Genomic DNA, 16,845 nt, shown 5'->3' on the forward strand with positions numbered 1-16,845 from the left:
ACATACTTAGTACGTATCTTGTGCTGACCCATATATTTCTCTATGGGCTACATTCTTACCATGATGTAGGTTCAGGTACTTAGTCGCAGCCGCAAAGTGATATTTGAATTTTGCATCTACGTTCCTTCAGTGGTGAGTCCTCATGGTTCGAAGACCAAGTTGCTAATTCTGGTTCTATTGTTTTGTGATCTCTTTGGTCTGTTGAGTCAGTTGGGGGTTTGTCCCAATGGCTCGTTGATTTTACTATATAGAGGTTATGTTAGACTAGGGTATTGTTGGGTTGGTTTGTGTATAGACATTCCATATACGTACAGTCTAATGATATTCCATTCCATATGTGATGTGATATGATATGTACTTATATATATATATATATATATATCCTTAGCGTAGCGTGTATATTATTGTGTTGGAACCCAAGGGTAGTGTTTTGGCTTAAAGGGCACGTAGCCTGGGGCACCGTATGACATCTCGAGATGATATTTCGTGGGCGTTACAAACTTTGTATAAGAGATAAGATTGTGAAGAGTCCTAGGGAGTTTGAGAAGCTGCTTTATGTAGAGTCTTGAGCATCGGTATGTAGCGCACCATACCTATGATCAAGAGGCTGTGGGGTGTTCTAGAAAAAGTTATTTCTTTCTTTCTACAAGAGTCTATCATTCTTATAACTCTTTCCTTCTGCTGTTGATTCGTGTGTTATTATGACAAAAAATGCCTCCATGTCGAGCTCGCTGAAACAACAACCAACCTTAACTCGTTGATCCATTATATAAGATGGTATCCCATGCCAAATTTTGGGTAGCTTTTCAGATGCTAGCCCAAGCAGTTACCACTAATACTTAGGCCAACGCTCCATCTCTGCAGGAAAATAATTCAGTAGCCACACAAATTCATGACTTTATGTGGATGAATCCGCCAGAGTTTCATGGGTCAAGAGCAAGTGAGGACCCGCAGATGTATGTTGATGAAATGAAGAAAATTACACAGATTATACATATGACCAAGTAAGAAAATATAGAGCTATCTTCTTCTCGGTTGAAGGATGTTGCCTATGACTGGGAGCAGATGTGGAATAAGGGTAGAGAGAAAGATATTGCTTCGATAACTTGGCAATTAGTCCAAGATACTTTCTTGGATAGATTCTTTCCTCTTGAGTTACGGGAAGCTAAGATAGAGGAGTTTATGAATTTGAAACAAGGCTCCATGTTGGTTAAGGAGTATTGTCTTAAGTTTAATCAGCTATCGAAGTATGCTCCCAATATGATGGATGACTTGAGGATAAGTATGAGCAAGTTTCTAACTGGGGTGTCGAGTTATATGGTGAAAGAATATAGATCTGCTATGATCAACAGGGAGATTGATCTTTCTAGGTTAATGATTTATGCCCAACAGATTGAGTCAGACAAGATAAAGGAAAGAGAAAGAGTAAGAGGGATTAAGAGAGTTAGATCGAAGCAATAGAGGTTGGGTACAACTAGATTCTATGAAGGGAGTCGCCCTTAGTTTTAGATACATCCATTTATACCTGCGCCTTCCTCAGCTAGGAAGAGCTTGGAAATAGGTCGTTACCTTCCAGGTCTCAAGATAGTGTAAGCAACAGGCCTCATCCTCCTTCGTGTGCTAAGTGTGGTAAAGACTATTTTGAGGAGTGTTATATGGAGTAACGGGGCTATTTTGGTTGTACAAAGTTGGGCCACATACTTAAAGACTGCCCGTATGCCAGATAGCGGTGTCGTGATGCCCGTCTACAGAGTAAGGCTACCAGTTCCCGGCCTTTCGCAGCCCGTCTAGTTCCTCCTTAGGGTGCTTCATCTAGTACTACTGGTGGTCAACATCAGAATCATTTCTATGCTATAACACCTTATCAGTGGCAGGAGAACTCTCCCGATGTTGTCACTGGTATGCTCCATTTTTTTAATTTTAATGTCTCTGTGTTGATGGACCCCGATTTGAGTTTTTCTTATGTTACACCTCTGGTTGCTGTAAATTTTGAAATGGATCCTGAACTAATTTCTGAGCCTATTTTGGTTTCTACTTCGATAGGAGAGTCTGTCATTGCTAAGTAGGTGTATAAAAAATGTTCCATTACTGTCTTTCATTAGGTTATGTATGATGATTTCATTAAGCTAGATATGGTTGACTTTGATATCATTTTTGGTACGGATTGAGTTTACTTATGCTATGCGTTTATTGATTGTCGTGCCCGTGTGTCAAGTTTTAGTTTCCTGATGAACTTATCCTTGAATGGTTCGGGAGTTCTGTGATTCCTAAGGGTCGTTTCATATCCTATCTCAAAGATAGGAAGTTGATTTTCAAGGGTGGCATCCACCATTTGGTTCGGGTTAAAGACACTAAGTCTGAAACCCCGACCATTCAGTCAATTAATGTTGTTAATGAGTTTCTTGATATCTTTCTAGAAGATCTCCCTGGAGTATCTCTTGATAGAGAGATAGAGTTTGAGATTGACCTTCTTCCCGATACTCAGCCTATTTCCATTCCTCCATATCGCATGGATCATGCAAAACTTAAAGAGTTGAAAGAGAAATTGAAAGATCTTTTAGACAAAAGCTTTATCAGAACTACTGTGTCCACGTAGGGTGCACCTATCCTGTTTATGCGTAAAAAAGATGGTTCTTTACGGATGTGTATTGATTACTGGTAGCTTAATAGGGTTACTATCAAGAATAAATATCTGCTTCCTCAAATTAATGATTTATTTGATCAATTGCAAGGTGCGATCTACTTTTCAAAGATAGACCTCAGATCCAATTATCACCAACTTAAGGTTAGGGAATGTGATATCCCCAAGATAGCCTTCCAAACCCGTTACGGTCATTTTGAATTTCTAGTGATGTTTTTCAGGTTAACTAATACTCTAGCAGCTTTTATAGATCTTATGAACCGTGTATTCTGAACATATCTGGATTTATTTGTAATAGTGTTCCTTGATGATATTCTTATTTACTCCCAAAGTGAGGGTGATCATGCGGATCATCTCTAAATCGTGTTGGAAACTCTTCGAACTCATCGGTTGTATGCTAAGTTCAGTAAGTGTGAGTTCTTTCTGAACTCTGTAGCCTTCTTGGGTCATATTATTTCTTTCGAAGGTATTAGAGTTGATCTTTAAAAGATAGAGGCTATAAAGAGTTGGCCTAGACCTATTTCTCCTTCTGATATTCGAAGTTTCTTGGGTCTAGCTGGTTATTATTGTCGTTTTGTTGAAGAGTTATCATCTATTGTGTCTCCTATGACTCGTTTGACCCAAAAGAAAGTGAAGTTCCTGTGGCCCGAATCTTGCGAGAAGAGTTTTCAGGAGTTGAAGACTAGACTCACTTCAGCCCCTATGTTGACTTTGCCTGACGGTGTTGATGGTTTTGTGGTGTATTGCGATGCTTTTAGAGTCAGTTTGGGTTGTGTATTGATGCAAAAGGGCAAGGTTATAGCTTATGCTTCAAGGTAGCCCATGACCTTGAATTAGCTACTGTGGTTTTTGCTTTGAAAATCTGGAGACATTATTTGTATGGTGTCCATGTCGACGTCTTCATGGACCAAAAAAGCTTGCAGTATGTATTCACCCAAAAGGACTTGAATCTTAGGCAAAGATGAGGGTTAGAACTGTTGAAACATTATGATATGAGCGTGCTATATCATCCGGGCAAGGCCCATGTAGTAGCAGATGCCCTTAGTCGAAAGTCCATGGGTAGCGTAGCACATGTAGAGATTGGTAAGAAAGAGTTGGCCCGTGAGGTACATTGTTTGGATAGATTGGGGGTTAGGTTGTTTGGTGATGCTGAGGGTAGTATAGGAGTGAAAAACAGTTCCGAATCCTCTTTAGTTTTGGAAGTGAAGGAGAAGCAATGCAGGGATCCTACCTTGGTCAGGTTAAAAGGGTCAGATAAAGACAAAAAGGTGCAGGTTTTCTCCCAAGGGGGAGATGGTGATTTGAGACATCGAGAAAGATTATGTGTTCCTGATGTTGATAACTTGATGCAGAGGATTATGGTGGAAGTGCATGGTATGTGATACTCCATCAATCCTGGTGCTACCAAGATGTACCATGATTTGCGGGAAATTTATTGGTGGAATGGTCTGAAGAGGAACATAGCAGAATTTGTGGTGAAGTGTTCCATGTGTCAATAGGTTAAAATAGAGCATCAAAGGTCCAGTGGCGTGATTCAAGAGTTTAACATTCCTACTTGGAAGTAGGAAGAAGTGAATATGGACTTCATAATTGGTTTGCCTCCTTCTCGTCGCTATCATGATTTAATTTGGGTTGTCGTAGATCGGCTGACGAAATCAGCTCATTTCTTGCCGGTGCATTCATTGTATACAACTGAAGATTATGCTATAATATATATTCGGGAACTCGTCAGACTTCATGGAATCCCTTTGGCTATTATTTCTAACAGAGGTACTCAGTTTACCTCTCAGTTTTTGAAATCTTTCAAGAAGGGTCTTGGTAACCAAATTCATTTAAGTTCTTCTTTCCATCCACAAATAGATGGTCAGGAAGAGCGGACCATTCATACTTTAGAAGATACGTTGAGGGCTTGTGTGCTTGATTTTAAAGGTAGTTGGGATGAGCACTTAGCATTAATCGAGTTTGCTTACAATAATAGTTTTCATGCTACTATTAGAATGATCCCATTTGAAGCTTTGTATGGTAGAAGGTGTAGATCACCTATTGGTTGGTTTGAAGTTGGTGAAGCTGTTGTGACTGGACCGAATACGGTGTTCGAGGCCATATAGAAGGTTAAGTTGATTCGGGAAAGGTTGAAAACCGCCCAAAGTCATCAAAAATCATTTGCAGATGTAAGGAGGAATAATTCCGGAAAGGTTGAAAACCGCCCAAAGTCATCAAAAATCATTTACAGATGTAAGGAGGAAAGACCTTGAATTTGATATTGGTGATTTAGTGTTCTTGAAAGTTTCACTCGTGAAAGGTGTGAAGAGATTTGAGAAGAAACGGAAACTAAGTTCCCGTTACATTGGTCCCTATAAGATTGTGGATCACACTGGAAAGGTACCGTATAAGGTTGAATTGCCCGCAGATTTATCTAACGTCCATCCGATTTTCCATGTTTCTATGCTTAAGAAGTCTTCGTGATTCTGTTGTGATTGATCCTTCAGAAAGCTCGGGTATTCAAGATAGTCTTTCATATGAAGAGATTCCGGTTGAGGATTTTGACTTTCAAGTTCTTAGGCTAAGAAACAAGGAAGTTCCTTTTGTTAAAGTGCTTTGGCAAAATCAATCCGTGGAGAGTGCTACTTGGGAAGTCGAAACGTATATGCGCGCCAAATATCCCCACCGCTTTTCTATGAATCCTGAGCATGTCAAAGGTATCGTTCTCTTTTGATTTAATCCTTATTGCTATGTTTATCTTGGCTTGTGTGTTTTCTATGATATCCAAAAAAATCTAGAATGGAGTATATGCTTGGGCAAGATGATTTTTCTCTATATACTCATTTTCATAGTATTCTTGACCTACCTATCAACATTCGAGGATGAATGTTTCAAAAGGGGAGATGATGTGATGCCCCGAAAAAATTTTCTATAAAGATCTTGGACGAAAATGTGTTGATTCTGTTCTTTATCATGATTAATAATTTTTTGTGTGTAATTTCTATATATACAACCGGTCATCGCGTAGATCATCGAATAAGCTTTCCAACGATATGTGGATCATCCAAAACGGACACTCGAGCGATGAGTTATGATCATTCCGATCTAACCATGAATAGTAGTGAGCAGTAAATGTGTAGGAAAAAAAAATTGAGGCCAGGCAGATTTTAGGGTCAAATTCAAACAATCATAACTCCTTGTACATAATGATCTGGGTGAACTACCATATATCCACAAAAATCTCTGAAAGTCCTCTTTCTAATGATTGGTTTCATCCAATTTGGCCATCGGAGCAAAAAGTTATGGTCGATCTACTTCAACGTATCAAAACAGTCCACCAAAGGACAAATTAGATATTATTTTATTTTTAAGGGTATTTTGGTCATTCCCACTCCAATCCATCCAGGTAAACCATAGATTTAAGTCCATTAAGATCATTCAATAGCTCATTTTTCTCCAAAATTTGCTAAGGCTCAAACCTCAACTCCACTACTCCAAATTTCATTGCATGACTCTTGATTGAACCGTAGAAATTTAAAATTGATTTGGGATTCGAGTTGATCATGTTAAGGGCTTTGAGAAGCACCCTTTATTTTTCTGAATAAAGTTCCAGAGTCGGAAGTTCATATTCATTTTCCATTTTTAGGTATGTGGGGCTTTGAACAAGATTATCCTTTCGATCTTGTGCCCGGTATTTTTGTAGAATTACATTGACATGAGATTTTACGTGTTTTACCATGAATTGGAAATATGGTTTTATATCTTATATTATTGTCCATGAGCTATGGGATTATGTCATCCGATATGTGTATGATGTTGAGATGAAATTATGTCCAAAAAGTATTTGATTATGAGAGTATGATAATTTAATTTGTTAAGCCTTGATTTATACTATCATTCCACTATTTCCTTATTATGAATTTATAATTGAAATTGGAAATTCTATATCCCTGCTATGGGTTGATGTCTCAAGTACCTTTAAATGAGAGTTGGATGGCAAATTGAGAAATGTTGATATTGAAGTTGCAATGAGTTTTGATATTTTCCGGATGATTTTGATGAGTTAAATTGTTGAAAATATTATGTATTGAGTCTTCATATCCTGGTCCAAATGTTGAGTCAGTTATGGTTCAATGCATTGTACCTTGTGATGTTGAGGAAGATTAAAATGTTTTGAGCTAACATATGTTGTGTTAGGAATCCACAAATTGATATGATTTGATAAATTAGAAAGACATTTGATTTGGTCATTATGACAGACCCTTGTGATGCTGTGGTGGTTTCCTAATGCGTTCTGAGCTTGTCAGGGAGTAGTACTTAGCACCGAGAGGGAAATTTAGTATTTCCCCAAACCTATGAGCCACCGTAGGGTTGGTTGATGATGATATTATTGGCCAGAGAGCCCGAGTGTGATTGTTGCAGTTTTAAGGTTGTACTCCCTGGCAAAGAGTATGACGCTCCCGCCAACGGGTGTTTCAACAGTTGGTATTCCATGTAGATCACGTAGGTTTCCTGTCCATAAGTCATGTTTATTGAAATACCGAGTCACTCCGAGTTTTGATGTGGTAAGTCAAGTTGCCTATGATGATCTATAATGATTTATGAGGTTTTTCTCCTACATTTCCTATCTAAGATGTTATGGGTTGCATGATTCAATGTCACTCAAGCCAGGTGTGTCATTATGGTCTATAAGTACGTTTTTACGAAATTTATGATATTATTTATATTTTGCATGCGCCCCCACATACTCAGTACGTATCTTTTGCTGACCCACATATTTCTCTATGGGCTACATTCTTACCATGATGTAGGTTCAGGTACTCAGTCGCAGCCGCAACAGTGATATCCGAGTGCCGCATATACGTTTCTTCAGTGGTGAGTCCTCATGGTTTGAGGACCAAGTTGCTAGTTTTGGTGTTGTTGTTTTGTGATCCATTTTGTCTGTTGAGTCAGTTGGGGGTTTGTCCCAATGGCTCGTTGATTTTGCTGTGTAGAGGCTATGTTACACTAGTGTATTGTTGGGTTGGTTTATGTATAGACATTCCATATACTTACAGTCTAACGATATTCTGTGCCATGTGCCATGTGCGATGTGATATTATATGTACTTATATAGATATCCTTAGCATAGTGTGTATGTTGTTGTGTTGGAACCCAAGGGTAGTGTTTTGGCTTAAAGAGTTAGCTTGACGCTACGTGTAGCCTTGGGCACTATGTGGCATCTCGGGATGATATTATGTGGCGTCTCGGGATGATATTTTGGGGCATTACAGCCACGTATCAACATATCATCAATACAGACATTACCGAATATCATACACTTAAATATGCATAAACACAGTCATATAACCATCAAATATCTATCTAGTCATTACTTCCCACCAACTCGCTATTATTCAAGCAATACTTTATTATAATGTAACCCCTAGATCATTTGACATCACATGACCTCTAGTTATTAATCTAAACCTTACCCTTATTCATGGAATAGCAACTAACCATTTTTTATAAAATAGCCAACATCTAACATCTAGTCAAGGTTCATCACTAGACCATAATTTTGATTTATCTTATGATCATATTATCAACTAATCATTGCATATCCATTAACCATTATTTGACAACACGTAACTACTTATCGCCTAAACATCTCTTATTAACTAAAACTATTCAATAAATAACAATCATTTTCCAAGTAATCCTTGATTAACAATTCATTAATTAACCATTTATCAACTATCCATCGTTATTAACTTGACACCTTTTGCTACTAGTATCTCTTATTATCTAACTTTCTTTAATAAACAACTCTTAATTTATTGATTAATTGACATCACGAACTTAGTCATCAATATCAACTAATCTTCACCAATGCTAGACCTAACATCACCAATAGTCACACATTAACCATCGCTAGTTACCATATTTCAACTAAGCAAGATTCATCAACTAATACATTAGATTCCTGACCATCAAGTGCTATAGTCACTAATAGAAAACTAACTACCACATAGCTTAACCCTTTAATTAGGTAGAACAATCATAAGATCATACTTCATTATGAATCACATAAGTTGCCGATATAATAATCATGAATGTACCAAATTTATGCATACCATCAAAAATATCCAATCAATAAAGTCGTAAGTAATATACCACATCTTCTTACATCTCATACCAAAGAGATATGTATACAAACATATATATATATGTATTCATAAACCATAACTGTATCCTTTACAAGGATAAACACTTCCTGGATATCCAACAGTTATCATAATATGGCCCTCGGCCCAATAGTATGTCTTAAATAATCACAACAACATAATTACTGCCTTTGGCCCATATTCATATACGAAGCTATTATCATTTATCATATTTATAAGCCATAGCATATCTCTAATCATCTCACATAGAGGAGGCATAATATCAATAAGCATGCAATCATCTCTCACATAAGAGGCATCTTACATCTAGGAGGCATAATATAGGTTGACATGTAATCATCTACAAGATATCTTATATCAATAGTGCATACATAATGACTTAGACAAATATCACCTCTCTAGGCCAATTTTCTTATCTAAGAGGAACATTATCTCTATAGTTCCAACAATCATGATTAAAGAAAATAGCAACTCTATAGGCCAATCACTAAGTGTAACAGGAAATAGCATCTCTATAGGCCAATCATCAAGGCTAAGAGGAAAATAGCATCTTTATAGGCCAATCATCAAGTCTAAATAGAAAATAGCTTCTTTATAGGCCAATCCTCAAGTCTAAGATGAAAATAGCATCTCTATAGGCCAATCCTCATCTCTAAGTGGAAAATGGCATCTCTAAAGGCCAAATTAGATATCTAGGAGGAATATCACTTCTAATTGCCCAATATCACATCCACAAGAAGTATCATAACCATAACTCAAAATCCATAATCCAGGAACATTTATACAAGTCACCAAGTCATGAAGTAACCTTATTCTATGGGTTACAAGCCTCATCTATGTCTAAAATCTACTACAAAGTCCATAAGGCTTAACAAAAGTTTAGGTCTAAGTTGGCTGGAAGATCCCACTTCTAACCCTTAATTTCTAGAATTTAGCACACTACGCCCCAAACTAGGTAAGGTATCTTGTCAAAATTCTAGATGTCAAGTAAGCCACATTCACGACTAAGATAGGAGCTTCAACTAGAAATAAGGGTACTCAAGTCAACTCTTCCCAACTTAAGGTTTCAAGGCAACCACACTAGACTGATAAGGTTGAATATATAATTCATGATTCAATGATAAAATGACATCCAAAATATTACATTATACCATAACAACTATACAATTAGTCTAAACTAGAGAGGGAAGGCAATAGGATTCAAAAGGGGTATAAACATGCCATCTTAATGTTCTAAAACCCTTATCTACTCCCCAAACATCAATAATCGAGACAAGTAATCCTACTCATAATCAAGCCTAATATCCATATTAACACTAGTACATATCACAGATCATCTATCAAGAAAAGGAGACAGAAGCCTACCTCAAGGCCAAACCCCAAAACCTTACTTCATGAACCACATGCTCGTGTTTATGATTCCCGAAATTCCATCACACTAAAAACACCATTATGTACTTATCAATACGATTATAATGATACCCACATTGCACTATTGTGCTTCGAATCTAAAAATGACACCAAAATTCTAAGTGGATCCCACATATGGAAAATGAGTTTTTGAGACCAACCCAATGTTCACACATAAACAAGATGTCATAACCCTCATGAAATAGTTGAAACTTAAGAATCGTTTGGGCTAAAATCAAGCCCTAAGCTAAATTGGGGTTTTGGGTCCAAACTAGGAATTTCAAGCATGAATTCAAAGGATTCTTACCTTAGGATTAAAGATAATCGAGATAAAAGATGATAATTAGCCTCTAAAGTAGCCCACCATGATCAATTTGTGATTATCACAACATATTATTATTTTAAGCTCTCAAGGGAGGAAGCAAATGACTAATTCTCAGGTAAAATGGCTATTTAAAGAACCAGCCTAGGCCCTCGGTCCTTGCAATTGTGCACATATGGTCTATATTTGAGGCAGTCGTGATCGTGCTAAGGCCTCTGCGATTGCAGTCTTAGATGCACCAGATGGTTGGTGAAACTTGGAATTTAGTTACAAGTTTTGGCCAATGCCTCTGGATGCATCCAGAATCCTAATTTTGTAATAAAAATATGTAACCACACTAATTTCAATATTTCAGGTGCATTGGAAGACTCAGATTTTCAATTTGAGGTCGTTGTGACGAATTATGGGTCCCATACCTAAACTTTTGAGTTTTCAAATTTTCGATTGATAAGTCAAAATTTGCTCGGGTTCATTGGGACCCAAACCAAGAGTCTTCCTACCCTAAAATCAATATTCTAGATCGCCTGGCACATTAATAATTTACATCCAAGATTTTTTCACTAATGTTTTCGTTCGATGGTTATTTGGAGCTTTTGAAGATTTCTAAATAGTTAATTTGTTCTGAAAACCAAATGAGCTGCCAGGTAACTGAACCGTTGGTCCAGCAAGTCAGAAATGACTTGGGACAGCTATGGGGAAGCTCAAATAGTGAAGATAAGCATAAATATGGAAAATGACCTAAACGGTCATTACAATATCCAAATCTTAAAATATCAAACATATGAGGTACTGGGCCTATATGCTTCATACATGATTTCCTAGAAAACCTCTGCAGAGCGAAAACACTTCTAAGGATTTCGCCACAGGTATCCCTTTTTCAACCAGCACTCTCATTTTACTTCTAAATAGCTAAAACTCAACTTATCCACTAACTTACCTTAAATAGAACCAAGAAGGCTGATGCACACATATCTGAACCACAACACACTGATACCATCTCAATATCCGCATAAATCAACAAAGTCTCATCCGGGCCAAAGCAAACCAAGACATGAATCATAAAGTTGACCCCAAAGCCAAAAATAACCTTTCTTTAACACTTTCGAATATGTTATCTACTCCAAGCCAAGAGAAAAATCACTTGAGCCACGTCCACGTAGTCTTATCACGGAGAGTTCAAAGAAATCAAGCTGATTCACTGAAATTCCATATGACAAATAAGAGAATAAGCTTATAAGGCACTGTCTAGGCACACAAATGGAGATAATCAAGGAATGCAATCTGTGTCAGTGCTGCAACCTGTCCAAATAAAAATCAAATAGAAATCTTGAATTCCAAGGCATCACTACTCAACACTGAATATTCTACTTTAGGATGCCTCATTTACCAATAATGAAGGCATAATGATTCTAACTTGATTATATTACTACCACTGATTAAATCATAAAAAATTCCCAAAGAAAACTGAAATTCGAGGTCAAAACTAAAATAATCAATATGAGTTCCATGGGCTATCGTCTGAACATGTATAAACTATAATCCAACACGTCGAGAAGACCAAAAGAGGCAACCACAGAGTAGGATCAACCAATGTATAAATAAATTCTAAACAAAGACAAGTCTCAAGCAAAAGTTGCACATGAGCTCTACAACACCATGCTAAAATCTCAATACCAAGGTTGCTTCCCTCGATCATTAATTGTCTAAATTGAAACTAAAAATGGGACGACAATAATGCTTCAAATCCATCATACTTTTAAATCTCTATTCCAAGAAGTCAAATCCAAAGCAGAGCCAATAAGGCTATATCAGTATCAACTATCTCAAATCAACTCTAGTATCCAAATCTAACATATTTGAGATAAATCATACCAAGCCACAATCGACACATATCTAAAGAACAAAAACACCACTGGGATAACTTTCGACTGTAATGCAAGAAACTAACTCTATATTAGCTGGAGGGACTGAAATATAGTTGCAAAATACAAATAATACAAAAGGATGAACTACTAAATGAAAATACATATAACCCACTCCATATCCGCTGGTGGGCACTATCCAAACATACTAAAAATATCCCAAGGCTATAAAACACACAAAAAATTACGAAAGCTCTGGCATCTTAGAAAAAATGCAATTTAAGTTAGGAACTAACCGATACAATACTCCATTTAGGTAAAGAAATAGATACAGATACATATCACCAAAGATAAATGCTCCACTAAGCCACACTATGCTGAAAAAATGCTGAAACAAGGATGCCCTGAATCCACCCAAGAATCACATCATCGATGAAGAAATACTAATCTCAAAACCAAGGTCAAAGTTTAGACCACCATTAGAGAACTAACAACTCAAGCTAAAGAGTTTCTAAGTTGCCAACTTAAGAAGAGATCACAAAAAAGGCCACCTACCTCTAACCTCCCAACTCCATTAGATATAACCATATCACAATAATAAGGGAGTATTAAATCTCCACATAATCAATAGGGAAAACTATCCTAAGAGAATGAAACCAATGTACCTATGAGATGAATCTACGACATCTCAACATAAATATCAAAATCACTATCAGACAATTAAATAGCCACAAACAAAGAACATACCTCAACTGGTCAATCTCTCTAATGGGATACACTAGAAGTGATAATAAAAACAAAACCCTTCGCAACCTAGGAGGCAAGTCTAAGAATCTCGAACTCAATAACAAGCAACATAACTAAATTGCTGACTCAAAAACTATAAAGAAACATGGAAGGTCAATTTTCTTTAGATACTATAATACATCCACAAATTAATCTAATACAGCAAACCAAGAAGGAACACTGTCAACCTCGCCGCATTAGGGGAAAGAAATCATTAAATTAGGTTATATCTACTCAAGCCACCAAATAATTTTGTAAGAAAATGAAAGTCTTACTATATAAAACATGTCTATACAGCTACCCAATGAGAATTAAATTCATCAAGTAACAATATCAAGTAATAATATTAAGTAATATCAACAATGTTGCACAGTGGTAGAAATAGGAATAATAATATCAATATCAACTTACTGAATAGGCAATACCAAAATGAAAATCAATATCATGTACCACTCAAGAGTTATAATAGGGCTAATGTGACAATATAAATAGGACTCGAACTCAAACAAAACCCATGGGGAAACATCAATATAGATCTACTCCATCCACTACTAAAATATATAAACCACAGAGTAGTAACATAATCATGAACTCATCAATAAGGCATATTTTGACCGACATAAATTCATCAAGGCATATAATCATCAATAGGTATGAAAACCCCAATATACATAATAAGAGATAAATGTTAAAATCAAAAGCACACCAATCATTGTGACATCCATAATCATATGCGTAACGAGCATAGGGAAAATAAATCTGTATGGTTCCAAATCAGACCGACCGATTGAATCATTAATTGAGGTACCAAGCGCACTATCTATAACTGAAGATGTCCTAATATCATAAAGTGATCTTAATTAGCCGAATGACTAGAATCTCAAGTCAGGGATATTATCTTCTTTATGAATCGATCTCTCTACAGTCGTAGAAACTCATGATGAATCAATATTGAGATAACACAAACTGAGCCTGAATGGCTAGCCAATTGACACTGAGAGAAGTTTGCAAAATTATGTCTACACTTCTTAAATCACAGCCTATGTCAAGAACTTTAGGTTTGCGGGGAATACATGCTAACTCTAGATGATCATCTCTATCATGCCTGGTGCATTCTCTGAACTAGTATCTCATCACAACACAAAAAAACCTAGATCCTAGAATACTTTAAGATATTGCCCCTCATAACACAAAATAGTCATCATGGCCTGAAGAACCATACCAGATTCTACAAGTATACTATCTGCATAGAGCTCATGGAATATAGGTGAAGCTGAACTCCACTGAAAGCATCCTCACTGTCAAATAAAATACCAATAGTATTATACTGATGGCATGCCTCTTGCCGCTATTTACATAAGTCTCCATACATTATCTCAATGGTCCACTTATAATCCATATCCCCAAAAAAGAAAGGTTCCGCTGCTAACAAGTGCTTTGATGAAAACATAGTATAATACTAACCTTCTCACGCATGCATACACTAGTGTCCATCTTAGAGGGATATAGCATAGAAAAAATCATAGACTACACGAGAAATCCAATTTTGTACTAAAAATAGGTAAAGCACCCTAATAAATACCAATAGACTCAACTCTGGTTTGAGAGATGCTTGATGAATCAAATGTCATCCATGGCTGAGAGGGATCTACAATATGATTCAAATGCCCATTGCTAAGCCTCAAAGGTTGATGTAGTCACAAGCTCAACTGGAGCCTAAGCTAGCCTAAATCCTTTTTAACTGCTGCTAAAGATCTTTGATATCCATCTCTGACTCTCTAGTCTGATGTAGAACTAAATCATTAGAATATGTGTTGAAGTCTCATCTGCATTTGTTGACAAGGTCACATCATCCTTCGAAGATAGAATAGAGTCAAAGAATATGTTTGAGTTTCATAGGAATGCGGGCACATAATAAGGATTCAAGAACTGGATTTCCTAAAATGTCACTTTTACCTCTAAGAGATAGGTTACGGATGTCTCCACAATGATCATAAAACTTTACTAGAAATTAGCTCTATACGAATACACCGATAAAACCTAGGCTTTGATACAAATTTGTCACGACCCAATTTCTCAGGTCATGATGGTGCCTACCATAACCTACCAGTAGGCAAGCCAACTAATAGTTCAGAATGGCTAGTAACAGACTACTCAATAATATAGGGAAAAGAATACGAAATATAAGAAGCAAAAATCAGCACATAGAAAAATCCCAAAACCTAGTGGTATCAGTACAAGAGTCTCTAATATCATAAGAGTACAAAAGTGAATTATCAAGAGAAATATGTTGGTATAACTTATATACGAATACAACTTAGAGACTAGTCTAATACAAAATAGAGAGATAAGCAATACTTCAAATGTTAGGAGCTCACTCTAAGTCTCTAAACTATGGATACTCCATATGAGCACACATCAAAAGTGATAACCCATAATATGATCTATAAGCTGCATAAGTATAGTATGAGTACCAAATGAATGGTTCTAAATAGGCAACTACCAACTTAGGTGATAGGCAATGCACATGCAGGAATGAATGCAAAGTACACAATCAATATAACAATCTCATCATCATAACCATCATTATCGTAATCAACCTCCAGTATTTTTGAGTATCAAATTCATCATCACTATATTTTTTGGCCTTGCCGGGCATCAGCATCATCACTATAGTATCCTTCGTCCTTGTCGGTTATCAACATTATCACAATAGTATCCACTGGCCTTGGCGTGCATCAACTTATCATCAATATAGACATTACCGAATATCATAGAATAAATTACTCATAAACATAGTCATACCTCTATAGAATATCTATCTAGTCAATAGTTCTTAGCTGCTTACTAGTAGTCAACCAACGCTTTATTATAATGAACCACTAGATCGCTAGACATCAAATGACCTCTAGTTATTAGACTAAACCTTACCTTTATTCATGGAAGAGCAACTAACCATTATTTACTAAATAGACAACATATAACATCTAGTCGTGGTTCATCACTATACCATAATCACCATTTGTCCGATTATCAATATTATCAACAAATTATCAGATATCAGTTAACCATTATTAGACAACATATAACCATTTATCGCCTAACCATCTTTTATTAACTAATGCGTTATAATAACTAACCATTATTTATCAACCAATCCTTGATTAGATATTAGTTAATCAACCATTTATCAAGCACCTATCATTATTAACTATACACCACTTATTACCAATATCTCTTATTATATAAGTTTTGTTAATGCATAACTCTTCATTTATCGGCTAATAGACATCACGAACTTAGTTATCAATATCTACTAATCTTTACTTACGCTAGACCCAACATTGTCATTAGTCGTGCAATAAACATCTCTATCTACCATATTTCAACTAAGCAAGATTCATCAACTAATACATTAGATTCCTAGCCATCAAGTGCTATAGTCTCCTAATAGACAACTAACTACAACATAGTGTAACCCTTTAATTAGGGAGAATAATCATAAGATGATTATTCACCAAGAATCATATAAGTTAATGATATATGAATCATGAATGTACAAAATCCTTGTATGCCATCACCAGTATCAAATTAATAAAGTCGTAAGCAATATACCATATTTTCTCATATCTCACATCGGAGAGATATGTATACGAACATATATGTATTCTTAAA

This window comes from Capsicum annuum, chromosome 11 (assembly GCF_002878395.1).
Source record: "Capsicum annuum cultivar UCD-10X-F1 chromosome 11, UCD10Xv1.1, whole genome shotgun sequence".
Taxonomy (NCBI): domain Eukaryota; kingdom Viridiplantae; phylum Streptophyta; class Magnoliopsida; order Solanales; family Solanaceae; genus Capsicum; species Capsicum annuum.